The sequence below is a fragment of the Alnus glutinosa genome, chromosome 13, assembly GCF_958979055.1.
Source record: "Alnus glutinosa chromosome 13, dhAlnGlut1.1, whole genome shotgun sequence".
Classification (NCBI taxonomy): Eukaryota; Viridiplantae; Streptophyta; class Magnoliopsida; order Fagales; family Betulaceae; genus Alnus; species Alnus glutinosa.
The window spans coordinates 1,376,103-1,393,982 of NC_084898.1; the positions used below are offsets into that span (position 1 = coordinate 1,376,103).

Consider the following 17,880-nt stretch of genomic DNA (forward strand, 5'->3'; position numbering starts at 1 on the left):
GAAAAGTATTTTATTTTTGAAAAAAATATTAAAAAGTCTCATGAACACACAGCTGATTTTAAAATAGTCCACCGATTCTTTTTCAACTTTCTTTAATTATCATGAATAACTCTTCCTCAGCCGGCCCTAAAGAAAAAACTCTCAAAAAACAGATCTGAAAAGATGAGGGAGCATATTTAGTCCCTCATCCTCCCCCTTTTCATTTCTACTCACCGCTCTTACTCTCCCCTCCCATTCTAGTCTTTTCTTTTTTTGCAAGTGTTTTTCGACTAGATCAGTGATTTTGGCCTCTACGCTATACATCTGTCCATCTACCTCCGTGTTGTGCCATCTATCTCCTCCATGACCGATATTGCTGTTTTCTGGTTGTATTTTTACTTTAAATTAGAGTTTTCTTCTCTATAGATCTGCCTTTATAAACGATCTATGAGATGAAGGATAATCAAGTGTAAGGAATTATCCCTCATAGCCTGGATAGTTCGGTGTGAAGGGTTATCTCTCACGGCCTGGATAGTTCGGTGTGAGGGTTTATCTATCACGATCAGTTTAAATAAATTTTTTTAGAATATTTGGCTACTCTTGTCTTAGATCTAGTCTGTTCGGAGTAGATCTGATCTTTAACTATTTTTGTAGATGGGTTAGCAGAAGATGAAGTTATAGATAACACTTTATTGTAAGAATTTTGTTTGTATGTATAACTTTGTAACCTTATAGCATATGACTATGATTTTGTAGAGCTTTATGCTTTGTAATGTAAGAGTTTTATACTCGTCATCTTTCATGAATGAAATACTCAGATCTTTCGTTCAAAAAAAAAAAAAGTTTCCTAAATTTTCAAGTGTGCTAAAGTGACTCATCAAACTACCAAAGTGTGTCAAAAATTTCACTTTCGTCAAAATATTCATATAATACGTTTGCCACATGTCATATATTCCATTCAAAAAATTTAAAAATCAAGAAAAAAAAAAACTAAAATGGCAAAAAAAAAAAAAAAAAAAAAACAAAAATCTGGAGGGGTGTCTCAAGCCACCCCTATGGACCAATGGGGGTGGCCGGCCACCCTTAGAGCTGATCTTGGGGTGGTTCACTACAAATGTGCTGAAATTCCATGCATCATTAAAATAAAGCTACACAATCACTTCCTCTACCTCATTTATTTTTTCTTGATTTTTTTTTTAAAAATTTATTATTTCTTTAACGGAATATATGATTTGTGACAAGTGTATTATAGGAATATAATAAAAAAGTGACATTTCTGACACACTTTGATAGTTTGATAGATTATTTTAACACACTTGAAAATTCAAAATACTATTTTAAAATTAGCTACTAGTTCAAGTGGCCTTTTTAATCTTTTTTCCTTTATTTTTTGAAAAGAGATAAATACTAAATATGTTAATTATGTGAATTAATTGAGAATTTTCTAGACTCTTAAGAAACAAGAGATAATATTTTCAAATGTTGGAGGAAGTGGAGAGAGATTTTTATTACATTAATTGCATGTAATGGGTTTTCTCGCGTACAAGGGGAAGTTGGTGATGCCCCGCCTCCCACTCCGGCCACCGTTAATGTCTTTGATAGATGCAGGTCAGAGTATAGAGCGTTGGGGGCTCCACATGAAAAACTTCATTCAATCAAAAACCGGCAACTTGATGCTGGCACGGCAAAAGAACTTTGATGCTGGCTCAAAGTGTTTAGGAGAAGAGAAATGCATGATTGATGAAAAGGATGCAAGATTCTAGACCACAAACTTTGATGGTCCACCAACTTTCTTGTCTATTCTTCAATCCTTCGTAGCCTTAGCTTTAGTAACTGATTTTTTTTTTTTTTTTTTTTACCAAAAAATAAAATAAAAATCAATCTCTGTTTCTTTAAATAAAAAATTTAAAAAAAAAAAAAACCAACCTATCAAGCGAAATGTATTCAGCGAAATGTATTCAACCGGCATATGATTCTTATATAATTTTTAATAGAATATGTATGCATGTGAGAATCGCATATGTTTTAAATATATTTCAGTTTAATAGACTAGATTAGAAAAAATTATTCCAACTTAATTTAAAGAAAAATTAAGACTTTCTTTATTTTATTGGAGGAAGACGCCCTATAAATTGTCAACGCGATTAAAGCACCAGACAACAATCACTACAAAAAAATAGATGTTTGAACTCTTTTTTTGGAGTCGTTTTAAGGCCTTAAAACGGCTCAAAACAGTTTGAAACATTTTTTTTTTAGCCGTTCCGCACATATCAAGTATTAAAGTCTTAATTTGAGCCGTTTTAACAAAAACAATTAAAACCTTAAAACGGATCTAAATTTTTTTTAAAAAAAAAAAAAAACATATTTTGAGTCAAACGACTCTAGATAAAAAGAAGTTATATATATATATATATATATATATAATATGTGATATAGCAAGATTACCAAAAAACGAACTAAAACGCCAATAAAAACGATCCAACTGAACCCTAAACACCTGCTATGAACACAAACTGTTCTAACTAAAGTAATATAAGCCAATTAACACTAATGTTGCCAAGCCATGTGAAAAGTGGGAACTGAACCAAGAAGCAATAAAGAGCAAGAGATAGTGATACTTTCAACTATCATGAAATCCAAGCATAACAGAAAATTCGAGCCTGCACCAAAATACATAGTCTACAAGAGATGAAAAAAACTCGTATCATTTTTCTGCTATCTAAATCATTCACTTCTCTTCCGTTTTCTTGCAGAAATATTCCATGGTGAAAATGAAATGGCTGAAAATGAAATCCCACCAAACTCGAAGGAACCAAAAAGAAGTGATAGCGTCCATAACCAAAACAAAACATAAAATTAAAGCATGCAAACCTTTTACATAGACTAAGCAACCTAAATGAACAGTTCATACCATCAAAGAACTCTGATATAATCCTAAATCTGAAAGTCGAAGAAAGATGCCCAATCTTAGAATAAAAAAAAAAAAAAAAAAGTAAATAAATAAACAGATGCATCCATTGAGCAACCCACTTGTCTGGAAGATTTACATCTCCATCCTTGAATTTGGTGTGTAAAGGCTGATTGGTCTTCTCTGGTGTCTGACATGCAATCTTAAATTCTGGTTTGCAACAATTCCTGGTTTTTGCACATGAGCAGGAGACTCAGCAGTTGATTACTCAAATCTAGGAAGGATTGTTTTACAATTAAAATCATCTCATATCAACATATAATTCAACCTAATTTGAACTTATAAAGAACCCATTGCATCGATTATATAGCAAATAGGCCAACATGAATGCTTAACATATACCGATATACCAATTTATAAAATGTGGGTCTTGCAATTTGCTGTTTTCTCAAGCCAGTACCAGCAGACGAAATTGTATTAAGCAGTTCATTGTCTTTTAACACAGACAGCGACTCAAACTCACCCAGAAAAGGATAAGAATACACAAATTAAACCCTAAGAGAATTTCTTTCTAACCGAAAGGGGTTAAATTTTCTTCAAAACCCAACAAAATGTACCCGAGAATGTTTTAAGTAAAAACCTGCAAAATTAATTGCCAACCAGATTCACCCAAAAGTTCATTCCAAACCTAAATCAGAAAACACACAGACGCCAAGAGAGAGAGAGAGAGAGAGAGAGATCCAAACCTGTAAAAAAACTTGGGACGAATTGACAACCCAATTAAGATTTCGTTTTAAGGGTTTAACTTGGGAAAGATGTGTAGCGCAAGCAAGAGGGAAAATTTTGGCTTCAAATCTTCGAACAACAATTTAAGCTACTAAAATTTCAAACAACAAACTCAATCCAAATATCAAAGAGCACATCAAAAACCCCTCTAAAATTTCGGCCACCAGCATATACATCCAACGAAATCAACACCCAAATTCCACTAAAATTCAAAATCAATTAACATTAAGAGTATCGACCCATCATAACAAAAATTTCACCAGCTATAAACCGATTGGGTACCTCAAGAACACAAGGGAAGGAAAACGAAGAGTCCTACCTAGCTTTATCGTTTCTCTAGGCCATGTGCCTTTTTGAAGACACCCACTCCTTTCATCTTCTTCTTCTTCTTCTCAGACTCTTGGCTCTCTCCCTCTCTCTCTGGTGCGACGGGAAGCAGGGGCCGGGAAGGGGGTGGACGGTTCGGAGATCAGAGAGAGAGAGAGTAAAGAAAGAGAGAGAAGAGAGGATCGATTTTATGGGTGAGAAAAAAAAAAATCAAAATTCAAAGAATTTTGGGAGGAGGGAACACGTTCAAAAACACATGAAATTTTTTTCTCCAAAACGGCTCCAACCGAAATTGAAATTAATTTTAATTTATTGATAAAAGAATTTTATATATATATCATTATATCTACTAAATAAGCATATAGTATACTAATTAATTAAATATAGTATATGGCTCCAATAGTTTTTAATTTTTAATAAATTAATTAATACATTTTTTACTCAATTTATTAATATATGCTATATATGTTACTTAATATTTATAAGTGTGTGTATTAGTTAACATATATACTACTAACTACTTAGCTTTGAATCAAAAAAAAAAAAAAAAAAAAATTGAGACCAGTTTTTATTTATTTATTTTTTTCTATAATTTTTTGTTATTTTATATTTTTTTAATTTTAATAATTTTATGAAGTGTATTTTTGTCATTAGGGGAAACATTAACATTTTTTGGTAGTTTGAGGGGAAACATTAACACAATCAGTAGTTTTGGGGGACATTGACAATTGAATAGTAGTTTTAGGGGGATATATAGATTGTACCACGATCGATAACATAGATCGTATCATGATCAATCGTGGTATAAGACATTGACAATTAAATAGTAATTTGAGGGGGATATATAGAATTATACCACGATCGATCACATAGATCGTGGTAGGATCTAAGTGTGATCGATCGTGGTACGATCATGTGTGATCGATTGTGGTAGGATCTAAGTGTGATCGATTGTGATATGGTCAATGTGATCGATCGTGGTACGATCTAAGTGGGATCGATCATGGTACGATCAATGTGATCGATCGTGGTATGATCTAAGTGTGATCAATCGTGGTACAATGAATGTGATGTAACGTGGTACGATCTATGTAATCGATCATGGTACAATCAATGTGATGTAACGTGGTACGATTTATGTAATCGATCATGGTACAATCAATGTGATCGATTATGATACGATCTATATGATCGATCGTGGTACGATCATGTGTGATCGATCGTGGTATGATCTATGTGATCGATCGTGGTACGATCTATGTGATCGATCGTGGTACGATCGATGTGAGACCCTTTTAAAAAAAAAAAAAAAAGGGCTCTAATTTGAGACCTTTTTTTTTTAAAAAAAAAAAAAAAAACAGCTGCAATTAGAGCCGTTTTGATCAAAACGGCTATAATTCGAGCCATTTTAACTAAAACATGTTTTTAAAACGGCTCAAACTAGAGCTACTTTAGGTAAAAACGGCCCTAACAAAAATAGCTTAAACCCCCCCCCCCCCCCCCCCCCTTCTTCTTTTTGGTAGTGAATTGGAGTAAGTTTGGACATATTGTAGATGGATTCAAAGTTGGTTTGATTCCATTGAGATCTTGGAGCATTGACCATGTCGAGTGGAATGCGAACACAGCTACTCATACCATAGCCAAAGAGGTTATTTTATGTGTTATAGATATGGTTTAGGTTGAAGAAACTCCAAATTATATATGTGGTATTATTTCTAAGGAGCATTATGCTCCTAAGTGATTGAATTTTATTCAATAAAATATATGATTATTCAAACAAAAAAAAGAAAAGAAAAAAAGAAGATAAAGTTTCATGTGTGCTCAAGCACCTTAGCATAATTATTTTTACATATAAAATGAATGATAAGATTGTCTCTATATGCTTTGGGATTGTAAGAGATATTGTTGATAGTACTTTTGAATTTTTTTTAGGAAAAATGTAAAATTAATTTTTTATGATTGACGTAAATTACAAATCTTTTCCTGTCACATCAAAGTAAATTCAAAAGTTCCTAGGGTATGCTAAAAAATAATTTAGATTCTGGAGTCAAATTCTATTAAAACATTTGACAGATTCCGTTAAGTGCCATGTTAACGCCAATAAAATGACAACACGTGTCATTCTTAATAAAAAAAATATTAAAAATATATATATACAAAACTTAAAAATTATTATTATTTAAAAAAAAAAAATTGATAGGGTTGTCGGTTGGGCAGAGACCCCTAACACTTTTTTTTTTTTTTAGTATTAAAAATATTTTTTAAACTTCCTAACACAATCTTGAGTAATATTAAAAGAAAGATCCATGTCTTTCTCGAGCCCTTCAAAAATTGGTTTGGTTTTTAAAATTACATTAGATGTGTAATAAATCACTATTAAATTTTAATCCAATAATGATTTTAAAAATTACAATAATTTTAAGAAGATTAAAAAGAAAATATGATTCATCCTTATAACATTACTTCGTTGTCTCAAACAAGCTCAAAGAACTATCACGATTGTTCTTAAACTCACGTATCAATATCTTGAATAGAGATTTTCAGTAATTTGTTAACTAGATTGTAAGTAATTTGGACAACAAATGCGAAAGAGCCTTTATATAGCCCATCTGTCTAAGCATATTTTGGTCAGCCCACCAACCTCATGTTGGCTCCATAAAGACTCTTTTACATTTGTTGCTCGGAATCGTACCAAATATTGTTGGGGATTCGGATCCCAATATCTTTAGGGTAAAAAAATTAAGCAATAAAATTTGACAGATAAATTTAATTATTTAATGACTAATCTGATTTCACTGAGTTACAAATAGCTCTCCAGGATATAAAAAATAACTAAAAACTTCCTGTACGGGATAAGGAAAAAACACAAGTAGGTCTCTAAACGCGCTTTCCGTTAGACAATTTGATAGAATCCATTAATGTATCATGTCGGTAACAATAATATTGCGACACATGTTTATTATAATAGAAAATTAAAAATAAAAAATAAAAATCAAAAAGCAAAAGATTGAATATAATAAAATAAAATAAATAAATAAAACCACCCCTTAAGGGTGGCCGAAGCTGAGAAGCCACTCTTCCAATCAACTTCCTTTGCTGCCTTCTTTGATCGGCCAAGTTGTTTGGTGAACCTGGATCAATGGATCATCATTTGGGCTATATATGGGCTTGTTAGCCCATCAAACCAAGAGTTATGATTTTTGTACTGAATGAGAATACACAAAAATACATTACCATTAATTAGCTCATATCTTTACTTTAGAGATATATAAAAAGTGTGAAGGTAGTTCAAACAGTAAAATATTTATTTGAAGCCTTTTCAGAAAATATTTATTTGAATTCCAAACAGTAATTTTTATTTGAAGGTATGGATTTACAGTTTTGTCATTGCTCTTTCTTCGTTAGAGCTAAATCAAACAGAGTTATTTTTGTCTTTTGACATATATCTTTACGGTTCTGCCCCTCTTTCTTCCACGTTAGAGTAAAATCAGATAAGGTTATTTTTGTCTTTCGGTGCAGTGTTTTTTGTTTGAACGTGTGCACAGTGTTTTTTATTTGATGGTGCGGTTTTACGGTTTTACCCTTCTTCTTTCTTCATTAGAGTTTAAATCAGACAGGGTTATTTTAGTCTTTTAACATGTATCTTTATGGTTCTGCCCCTCTTTCTTCCACATTAGAGTAAAATCAGATAAGGTTATTTTTGTCTTTCAGCATTTCCTTAAATTTCAAAATTACTATATTGCGGTTATTAATAAATCTACGGGGCTTTGTGTTTTATATGAAATTGCCATTTGGGCCTTTCCTAATGTAAATAGCCGGGTGTTGTCTTCAGGGTTTCTGCAGTTTCTCTTCTCCATCGACAGAAAGAAGAACAATCTGAAAAAAAAAAAAAAAAAAAAAAAAAAAAAAAAAAAAAAAAAAAAAAAAACTCAGTTTCTTTGCCCTTTTCTTTTTCATCTTCAGTTTCGTTCTTGTCATTTATCAAATCTCAATATGCAGCATCCACGATTTTATCTACCAACTCCTCCACTGAAACACTGTACTGCCGTAGACTCTTTTTTTTTTTTTTTTTTTTCCCCTTTTTTTTGGAATTTCTTGTCAGAAATCCATTCATGCTTGGAGATGCAGAGTACTAACCCCATCAGAGGCGGCTGGATTTTCTCCCAAAAATCTCGTCCATTCGCTCGGTTAAGAGAAAGAGAGAAAAGCATAGAGCAATTAAAAATCAGTGCCCTGGTTTGTATCTCTCCACCCTGCAATCGGTCAAGAGATCTAGCTGTTCTTCAGAAAAATTCTCCATACAAGGTTCGTTTTCAGTTATTTCTTCTTCTATGCTTTGGGTTTCAGAATAATAATCCTTGCTTTTGTTCTTATGTTTTTCTGTCTGGAGAGACCTGCTTGTAAGCTATCTTTTTTATTTTCCCTATATAAAGCCTCAATGTATTATTATTATTATTTTTTTCTCAAGCCGCTGAATGCAATTTTTCTTGGGCTTATTTTGTTCTTCTAATCAACGTATGTTGCTTGTCTTGGAATTGGAAATCTATATGGTCAGCTGCAAATGGATAAAAATGAAAAAGGAAAAAAGAAAGAAAGTGTTGTTTACTTGCTATCCGGATGCAAACTGTTTTTTGCGTAAATGATGGTTTAGGGCTATTTGTAAATATCCGACTCCTCGTTTTTGTTTGTGAAATTATCTGGGTTTCATCGTTTGGTCGTAGTTTGGGTTTTTTGCAAAATCTCTTCAACCCTAGGACTGACTCAGAGAAAAAGTTGATCTATATTTTGATGGTACAGATTTGTTAATTTTAGTTAGATTTTGTTTGATTCTTTTTACTTCTTTATATTTGGTGGATTTGGTTCAAATGATTGATTATACATCTCAGTTTTTGCTGCAACACATCTTAAGTAGAGGAAATAGAAATTAGTGTTCGTATCGGAATTTCAAATTTGCTAATTTTGCTTTAAGGAATTTAGTATTGGAACAATTTTTTAATCACAATCATTGCAACAATTCAGCTGGGCTTATAAAAACATCATGGTGTAGTTATATGGTGGTCTTGATTATTGACTTTTGCTTGTAATGCAGATTGGGCAGAGGCCGCAGAGCCAACCCACTGGTCTAACATCCAACCTGTTGAAGCTTTTTGAGCCTCGACCGCCGTTGGAGTTTAAACCGCCTCCAGAGAAGAGAAAATGCACGTCATTGACAGGTTTAATGTTGCTGTCTAGAGCGTGTTTGAATGGTTTTCGATTTGATACTGATTTGTATAATTATAATATGATCTTTTTTCTTAATATTATGAAGGGATGGTGCAATTTGTGAGTAGGTTTGCCGAGCCTGAAGATCCTGAATATGCTCTGCCTGTTAAGAGGCTGAAACTCCGTATGATGTTTCTCTCTGTTTCTTTCTTTTTTCCTTTTTTTCTTTCAGTTTTCTTTTTGTTGAATTTCGACCAAAGAAATATTTGGTTTGTTGTTTAGTTCAGCATTTTCTCAGGAATTAAACGAAAAAATTTCAAAGGAGAAAAGTCTTGAAGTTGTCTGGCAGGGCTCAAGAGCCTTTGATCATCTGCTCAGGTGAAGAACAGTTTATTTATTTATTTATTTCATGCTTCTGAAAATCATATTATTTCTGATTATGGGTATCTATGTTTTCGAAAATCACGCTTTAGTTTTGCTTCTGATTTCTGTGTTGTCGCTTTTTTGTTTGTGAAAATGTCATAGCGAGAATCAAGGCCCATGAGCTGCGTCAGAAATCGAAGGCAAAGCTGCTGAACCTGCTCAAGGATCTCAAGGCGGATCTTTCCCTCCTCCGTGTCGCCAAGGTCACCGGTGGTGCACCCAACAAGCTCTCCAAGATGTACTCTCTCTCTCTCTCTCTGGTTTTTTTTTTTTTCGAAAAGCAAAGTCTTTGTTTCTGATATTGCTGTTGGTATTTTTTGGGGGGGTTTCCTGGGTAATACAGAAAGGTGGTGAGGCTGTCGATTGCGCAGGTGTTGACGGTGATATCGCAGAAGCAGGAGGTTCTGAGGGAAGTTTACAAGAAGAAGAAGTACCTGCCTCTCGATCTGCGTCCCAAGAAGACCAGGGCCATTCGGCAAAGGCTTCCAAGCACCAGGTATATATAGATATCTTTGCTTTGATATAATTTTGAGTTTAATTCATGTATTTTTTTATGCTTTGTAATTTTAAGCTTTACTGGTTATATGGTACCTCCAGTTTTGGTTCGTATATATGTAAGTGTTAAGTTGTTTTTAAGTTCATTTGTTTGGGTTATTGAAAATGTTGCATGCAATTCTACGAAGTTTAAAGTTTGAGTGTTTTGGGCATTGGGATTCTGATAAATGGGACTTGATATGGCAAATTAAACATTTAGGAATGACAACAAAGCATCTAGGCCTATTTAACGTGCTAAATGAATAAAGCTCAATAACTGACGTTATGAGTTTCACTGATTTGCCACGTCAAAAGTTTTTACTTCTTAAATGCACTCTCGTCTTTTAATTTTATAGGTGGATATAGAGTGGGCTTACATTGTGATGATGGAATGGTTAAAGCTTCCTATGCAGAACACAATAAGAATAATCAAGATTGCTTAGACTTTCGGGTCTAAGATTCAAGCTCTCTAACTTGGTGTTGTTTCTCATTTTAATTTATATGACCCACACTATAGAATGAATATCTATGTGATGCTATTTAGATTGAATTTATGTGTTTTATAAAATTGAGTATTGCAGTCTGCAGATTTGTGTTCTTAATTAGCTGTTATTGTAGGAAATTTCATGTATATTACTCTGCATTCATTTGGTCATTTGCCTGTTAAAGTTTATCACCTGCTTAATTTTCTGTTGTATGTGCACTAAGAAGCCTAATTTGGTGTTCTTTTTACATTATTTCAGATTAATGTTGTGAACCCTGCCATGGATATAGCATTGGGACTCTTGCAAAAGTTTGCAAAAGTTCTCTATCTACTTCATCTATTTTCAGTTTGGATGTGTATTTCTTTCATTGGAATGGAAATCCTTTTATTTATTGGTTCGAATTATTTGTTTTTTCTACTTTTTTGTAGGCATGACAGGAATTGTGGATTATGCACACTATGATGACATGAAGTATGCTGTAAGTTCCTTTACTTAAATGATGACTTTTATTACGCACACTATGATACTGTTAGTATTTATGCACACTATGATGCTGTTAGTATTCCTACAGACCTTTTTGTTTAAAATGTTCAGCTTTTCACTGTGGGAGTGGAACTCGGCTTGTGTTTGACAATCTTATTTTTTTAAAAAAAATGTCATTGTTCTCTTTGTAAGGTCTTTTCTTGTCTTGCCCTGCATATCAAAAAACTTGATGACACTGAATTTTGGAATCCTTTTTCGTGGGCTTACATACGGGTATGTCACAATATGCTTGATGTGCTGAATTCTGGTTTTCTTGACTCATTTTGCCTTTACTTCTCTATTTACTTTGTCTAGGTGAGGGAGTATGACTCGAGATGGAGCTACTCTACAAGTCGCAGCCGTGAGTCAAGACGGAGCTATTCAAGAAGCCCTGTTTGTAGTCCTTATATGTCAAGAAGCCCAAGCCACAGCCATAGCTATAGTGGCAGGAGCAGGAGGTTAACTAAAAAGAATTTTTTGTTTAATTTTTGTCTTTCTTAAAGTAGTTAACTTCGATAATTTTTGCAAATTAAGATTTGAAATGAGTTTTTAGTAATAATACAAATTGATTCGGAATGTATTGCTTGCAGCATATCTCTAAAGAGAAAATATTCATTTCAATCTGCCTCAGTATCTCATTCAAGGTTTGTTTTGTTTGTCTTCTCCTCATGGTCTTTCTTGTGGTTTGCACTCCAATTTCAATTTTGTTTAGTCAAATGCTTCTTGATTTGCATGCCTAAGGTTTATGCATGAACTTTATTACAACCGACTGGGGTTGGCTGGACGTATTTCTTAGGCAGGCACATCCTTTTCCCTTGAAAATTCGGTGGTTATTCCTTTGCAAGCTTCCTACCTTTCTTCTCTTTTGGTGAGTCAAGAGTAGGAAGATTTCATTAACACCTATAAAATTTACTTTGCCTACCGAGTATCCATTTAGCTGATGTTTTAGCTAAAATTTTGCTTACCCACTGAATTTTTTAGCTAAAGGCTTATAATGTAATGGAAAACAATAAGCACTGGGGACTTGCTCAATCTTTGGGGAATCTTTTTTTCTCTTTACAGTGCCGTGGTTGGCTGGCAAGCATTCTCCCTCTATCCTTGTTTTAGTTTTCCTTGCTGCTGCTATTTCTTTATGCAACAAGGGTTCTTCCCCCCTTTTCTAATTATTTTTTAATATTTCTTTTAATGAAAATGGAACAAGAATATGAACATCATATTTTTCATTATTGTGAAATAAAAGCCAGAACTATCTTTCATGGGTTAACCTTGTTCTTTTATCTTAACCTTAAACCAAAAACATTTTAAAATATTTTGTAGTGTTTTTCAACAGTTATGCAAAATCTTTCGTTTCATTTCTTTTTTCTTTTTCTTTTTTTCTTTTTTCTTTTTCTTTTTTCCTTTGGTTGTGGCAACTCTAAATGGAACTGGGGTTGAGGCTTGGATCAAAGTTTTGAAGGATTGTTCGGGATATTGAATTGGGTTGTTTATGGACTTCTTACAGATCTCAATCAAGATCCAGATCTCCAGTTACTTCGGTAAGTCAAGGCTTTTAATTTTTGGAAAAAGAAAGAAAGAAAAAAGGAGTTAGAAAATGAGAAGCTGGGTGCTATATCTTGCATACATGGACTGAGGCCATGGTTTGCTACTCATAGTTGTGTATGTTTGTGTGTTTTTCACTGATTTGGTATGATGCAGCCGCCTCGCCATAAAAGGCGGAGTCCCAGCAGTATGATTGTTTTGTATTGATTGCTTCTTTCTTTGTTTTTCTTTCTGTTCTATTCTCATGATGGTTTTATTGGTTCTATGGCTGTGGGCCGGTCTATTGGCTCCAGGGATCGCTATTGAGCACAACTTTTTTGAGTACTACTTTGTAAGATGTTCTTGGTGGACACCTAACTATATTTTACTTAGGAGTATGGCTATGTATACATTCTTGATTTGGATATTTGTTGAACCGTCTTGTAGTGATCTCTCTGGACTGAATAAGTAATACAGATAAACTGAATGAACATTTTCACCACTAATTGCTTTATTAACTTAAATATATCTTGTATCAATTTTTCAGGTTATTAATGATAGATTTGGCATTGTTGGTATTGGAAACAAGAGTAACAACATATGTGTGTTATCTAAATTAACTCTTGTTTTCTTTTGGTATATCATACTTACTAAATTTTATAGTTTTACTTTATTTATTTTAAAAATTCAATATATACTTGTTCAATAATCTAGATATTAAATCTATTCTACAATATCATATATATAATGTTAACAACTATAGTGATACATAACACCGGGAACCAAACACGTGCATTGCACGTGCCATCTAACTAGTATATTTAAAAGAACTTATAAATTTCTTCTGACATTCAAAGATAGCAGCTATGTTTACTAAAGGAAAAGAGAGGGCATTAAAAGATAAAGGTAAAAAGAAATGTTACATGCATTTTCATTCTTACACTTTTTAATGTGGATTTTAAAATTATCATTAGATCAAAATTTAATAATAATTTGTCTTATAATTTTAAAAGCCATATATCTAGTGTTTACTCAAAAAAAAGAAAAGAAAAAAGAAATACTAGCTTGACTCATGATCACAACAAGACGAAAATAATATTTCACATTTGTCAAATTCAAAAAAATAATTTAAAAGTTTTAAATATTTACATTAGTCCCGAGAATATGATATTTACATTAGTCCCAAAATGGCAAATATTCTCCTTTATAAGCATTGTTAGAGTAGTTTTGTTGTTTGTCATAATGCACTCCCGACAGACCGGGGGCGACCGGTTAGAAATTTCTTGAAAAATTAAGGAACTAATTATAATTGTCGGTACTGGTGGTTACGGCCTAGCCTGAAAAGTAAATGGGCCTTGTTGGACTCAAGGGCCAACGAGGCCTGACATGGATTGGAGCCCAACCAATAACTTAAAGGTAGTATGTGAACATTATATTATTAGTTGCATATGAGATTGGATAGGTGGGAATTAATGGGATTTTAAGAAGTAGATTAAAGAAATTGGAAAAAGAAAATGTTAACATGGTCTACACGTTAAGGTTGAGGGAAGCAGCTCAAAACACCGCATCATTTCTCTTGCTTTTTATTACATGCTGCATTACTTCACTTTACACTCAAACTAAAATTCGATATTCGTAATTTGTGTACAGTAACAAGTCTAAGCTTTCTTTTGCTTTTCCTTTATCTACTTTTGAATTTTTTGTTTGCCCCCCATAAAAAAGAAAAGTAAGCTTAGAATAAAATTTGCCACATTTTGGTGTTCATAAGGAGAATATCGTTAAAAAAACAAAGTTAATAGAACACATAATTTGATGTGAACCAATTAGCAAGTAACAAAATACAAAAAAGATAAATCGAGTAGGTCCATAAAGGGAACCTATTATAAATAATACTTCTAATAATCAAGAAATGAAACTTATATATCGTCTCACAACAACACAACATGCCTAGCTCAAGAGTCAGAGCTAGTGATCTCTAATTGGAACTAATATAGATTCATGTAATAATCACCAATCTTTACTAATATTTATGTTTAATTCTTATCGATGATTTTGCATTTCGAAAGGTCAAGTTGCAAGCATTTGATTAATATTGAGGAAGATCAGAGATGTCTCGCGAGTTCATCAACAGTCTACGTATTGATATACAAATTAATCCATAATATTTTAATTAAAAAGTTTTAAATATTTAGATTAGCTCCAAGAATATGTTGGGGGATACTAAAAGCAAGTTTTGTTGGCTTCTCTTCTTTGTCCACTTGCTTTGCATTACTTCTCTTGCTTTTTATCTCATGTATTTACACTAAAACTAAAATTCCATATTCTTTGTCTAGAATAAAAGTCTAATATTTCTTTTCCTTGGTTTACTTTTGATTTTGGTGTTAATAAAGGAGAATGATATTTTTATAATTAATTAACATAAAATTCAATGAGTTGAAGTCAAGTTATCAATAAGTATTCAGTGAGTTTAAGCCAAGCCAACCTTCGCTTGCCTCTTTGATTTTATTTATAATAAAGATATATCTTTATTCCAAGTTTAGTAACTTTTGTGTAAGGTATGTTTTGGTCACGTTAGGATGATCATTTTTTGGTTCTAAACTATTGTAACCGATCGAAGGAAGATGATCAAGTTAGGATCTCGGCTTTTTCATTGCCCGTGTACGTACCTTTTAGTAATTTCATTGCCCAAGAATATGTTTGGATACTGAAAGCAAATTTGTTGGCTTTTCTTCTTTGTCCACTTCTTTTTATTTTCGATATTCTTTGTATACAATAATAAGTCTAATCTTGCTTATCTTTGGTTTGCTTTTGATTTTGGTCTTAATAAAGGAGAATATAATATTTTTTATAATTAATTAACATGAAATTCGATGAGTTGGAGCCAAGTCATCAATAAGTATTCTGTGAGTGCAAGCTAAGCCAACCTTTGTTTGCCTCTTCGCTTTTATTTATAGCAAAGATATATCTTTATTCTATGTTTTGTAACTTTTGTGCATGTTACGTTTTGATCACGTTAGGATGATCATTTTTTGGGTCAAAATTGGCCTCTAATTTTAAACTATTGGAACCGATTGAAGGAAGATAACTATGGATCCAGGTTTTAGTAATTTCATCAATAGATATTAGCGACTTTTAAAATTATAATTATACGAAAATTTAATAATAATTTGTCCCACAATTTTAAAAGCCACAGATCTAGCGTGTACTCAAAGATAAAAGATTACCAACTTGATTATCAGTTGCATAAGAGATTGGATGGCCGGGTGGGAATTAATGGGATTTTGAGAAACAAGTTAAAGAAAATGGAAAAAGAAAAAGTTGACATGGTTTGCACGTTAAGGTTGAGAGAAGCATCTCAAAACCCCGCATCATTTCTCTTGCTTTTTCATCACATGCTGCATTACTCCACTTTACACTCAAACTAAAATTCGATATTCTTAATTTGTGTACAATGACAAGTCTAAGCTTTCTTTTGCTTTTCCTTTATTTACTTTTGAATTTTTTGTTTGCCCCCATAAAAAAATTAAACAAAAAAAAGAAAAAGAAAAGGAAAAGAAGAAGAAATGTAAGTGTAGAATAAAATTTGCCGCATTTTGATGTTCATAAGGAGAATATCGTTATAAAAACAGAGTTAATAAAACACATAATTTGATGTGAACCAAGTAGCAAGTAACAAGGATAAATCGAGTAGGTCCGTAAATGAAACCTATTAAATAATACTTCTAACAATCAAGAAATGAAACTTATATACAAAGTTGTTCGATCTTACAACAACACAACATGCCTAGCTCAAGAGCCAGAGCTAGTGATCTCTAATTGGAACTAATATAGATTCATGTAATAATCACCAACCTTCACTAATATTTATATAATTCTTATCAATGATTTTGCATTTCAAAGGGTCAAGTTGCAAGCATTTGATTAATATTGAGGAAGATCAGAGATGTCTCGCGAGTTCATGAATAGTCTACGTATTGATATACAGAGTAATCCATAATATTTTAATTAAAAAGTTTTAAATACATAGATTAGCTCCAAGAATATGTTGGGGGATACTGAAAGCAAGTTGGCTTTTCTTCTTTGTCCACTTGTTTTGCATTACTTCTCTTACTTTTATCTCATGTATTTACACTCAAACTAAAATTCCATATTCTTTGTCCAAAATAAAAGTCTAATATTGCTTTTCCTTGGTTTACTTTTGCTTTTGGTGTTAGTAAAGGAGAATAATATTTTTATAATTAATTAACATGAAATTCGATGAGTTGAAGTCAAGTCATCAATAAGTATTCGGTGAGTTCAAGTCAAGCCAACCTTTGGTTGCCTCTTTGATTTTATTTATGATAAAGATATATCTTTATTCCAAGTTTAGTAACTTTTGTTTATGATATGTTTTGGTCAAATTAGGACGATCATTTTTTGGTTCTAAACTATTGAATCCAATCGAAGGAAGATGATCAAGTTAGGATCTCGGCTTTTTCATTGTCCATATACATACCTTTTAGTAATTTCATTGCCCAAGAATATGTTTGTATACTGAAAGCAAATTTGTTGGCTTTTCTTCTTTGTCCACTTCTCTTTATTTTCGATATTCTTTGTGTACAATAATAAGTCTAATCTTGGTTTTCTCTGGTTTACTTTTGATTTTGGTGTTAATAGAGGAGAATATAATATTTTTATAATTAATTAATATGAAATTCGATGAGTTGGAGCCAAGTCATTAATAAGTATTTTGTGAGTGCAAGCCAAGCTAAGCCAACCTTTGTTTGCCTCTTTGCTTTTATTTATAACAAAGATATATCTTTATTCTATGTTTTGTAACTTTTGTGTATGGTACGTTTTGGTCACATTAGGATGGTCATTTTTTGGGTCAAAATTGGCCTATAAATTCAAAACTATTGGAACCGATTGAAGGAAGATAACTATGGATCCAGGTTTTAGTAATTTCATCAATACATATTAGTGACTTTTAAAACTATCATTATATCAAAGATAAAAGATTACCAACTTGATTATTTAAGATTGGATGGCCGGGTGGGAATTAATGGGATTTTAAGAAGCAAATTAAAGAAAATGGAAAAAGAAAAAGTTGACATGGTTTACACGTTAAGGTTAAGGGAAGCATCTCAAAACCCTGCATCATTTCTCTTGCTTTTGTATCACATGCTGCATTACTCCACTTTACACTCAAACTAAAAT

General features: G+C 32.6%; 1 long non-coding RNA gene across 1 annotated transcript; it reads right to left on the minus strand.

Moving 5' to 3' along the window:
* Window positions 1-2,789: 2,789 nt before the first annotated feature.
* On the minus strand, window positions 2,790-4,186 carry LOC133854219 (uncharacterized). Its single transcript, XR_009896792.1, has 2 exons — window positions 3,993-4,186; window positions 2,790-3,114 (listed from the first exon to the last, which is right to left on the minus strand). It is a non-coding gene; the product is annotated as an uncharacterized LOC133854219 (long non-coding RNA).
* Between the last annotated feature and the right edge of the window lie 13,694 nt (window positions 4,187-17,880).